Source organism: Miscanthus floridulus, chromosome 3 (assembly GCF_019320115.1).
Source record: "Miscanthus floridulus cultivar M001 chromosome 3, ASM1932011v1, whole genome shotgun sequence".
Classification (NCBI taxonomy): Eukaryota; Viridiplantae; Streptophyta; class Magnoliopsida; order Poales; family Poaceae; genus Miscanthus; species Miscanthus floridulus.
Window position 1 is genome coordinate 76,185,947 of NC_089582.1, and position 1,585 is coordinate 76,187,531.

Consider the following 1,585-nt stretch of genomic DNA (forward strand, 5'->3'; position numbering starts at 1 on the left):
AACAGTTACCAATTTGGCCAACTTGAAACATGTAACTCTTGAAATAATAATTGTGCACATTGACATACAACTAAGAGGAGAAAGACGTGCTCCCCAGAAACAAAACCTTGCCCAAACATGCAGAGTTATACCGTAGCCATGTGCATCGTGCTCAAGTTTAACGCAATGCCGTCGGCCATCTCGGAGTGGAGCTCCTCGACCCCCGCCCAGAAGCAAGACTCCATAAGGGCCTCATTAGTGTGTTCAGGATCTAGAGATGGATCATGAATGCTTAAATATGGCTATTCGGATGGCTGTGTGCAACCAACATATGGTTGGTAAGAAACAAAAATTCCACTTCATGGACCTCAAGTTTGCTGTAAGTTGATATATAAATTTATTGTTTATCAAAGACTTACAATAATTGTATAATTAATTAAAATATATTTTTGCACAATCCTCAGGAAATAATTGGGTTTGGACGAGATCCACGATGTTGTGGCAGAATTGACAACGAATACCGCGAGAAATTGAGAAAAGTACTTGAGTGTTGGTCGGACATGGATTACAAAATTAAAGATTGTAACAACGTAAGTTATGTTATGTGTACTACTGTACAAAATTAATTTATTTTGTTTAGCACTTATATTCTCTATGTTTGTTTTTAGATTCTACTACCATATTATCAAAGCGGACTGTACATTTTATTCATAATGGATATGCAAAACAAAACCGTGCACATTATGGACCCCCTTCAAGATGGTCCATGTTTCAAGGGTTATGATCAAACAATGGCTTATATACCTACGTTCCACACAATGGCTAGAATGTTCAGTCTCGTCATGGGGCTATCAAATTCTAAGTGGAACGGCAATATTTATGACGGGAAGAAAGAATACCCTACATGTGTAACAAAGGTTACACATAATAAATACTGGTAACCAGTTGTAATATATTTCACCTGTTATATCACAAAAAAATTTATTTCATTTATTTACATCAAATAAACAACTGATCTTGTCCAGGAAACTGGGAGGCTTTCTTGTATACAATTTCATGAAGTTCTGAGACGACGAAAGATTGCCACCGATCAACAATGTAAGCATATATAGTCTCTAGCTATATATTGTACACTACATAGAAAAACAGTAACTTATTGTTAATCTATATACCATGCACAGCTCTCAACTTCACTGAGGATGAAATTCTTGGCAGACGTTTTGGCGAGTCATGCAAACGAATGTTCCGACAACATCCCTGAATATCTTCAAGAGATGATTAAGGAGTTAGGCAAAATATAACTTAGATGGTCATAATATTAGAAAATTATACGTAGACTCAAGTACAATTGTTTTTACATTAGACTATGCAAAAATAATTTTATTGTTTTAAGAGACATTCTTAAGAAAAATCCGTAGCGTTAGCACGGGCATTATACTAGTGAAAGTAATAACTCAAGCTCATTAATCAAAATTCAACACCATGTCAAAGTTTGATTAAAGAAGGCTATTTTAACCTAAACACCATGCTTAATTTAAAAAGCCTATGAGTGTACCTTAAGAATACACCCAAACTAGAGCATTCATTAGAATCAAGGGAAGTATGA

General features: G+C 35.3%; 1 pseudogene; it reads left to right on the forward strand.

Moving 5' to 3' along the window:
- Positions 1-289: 289 nt before the first annotated feature.
- On the forward strand, positions 290-1,280 carry LOC136543903 (uncharacterized; annotated as a pseudogene).
- The last annotated feature ends 305 nt before the right edge of the window (positions 1,281-1,585 follow it).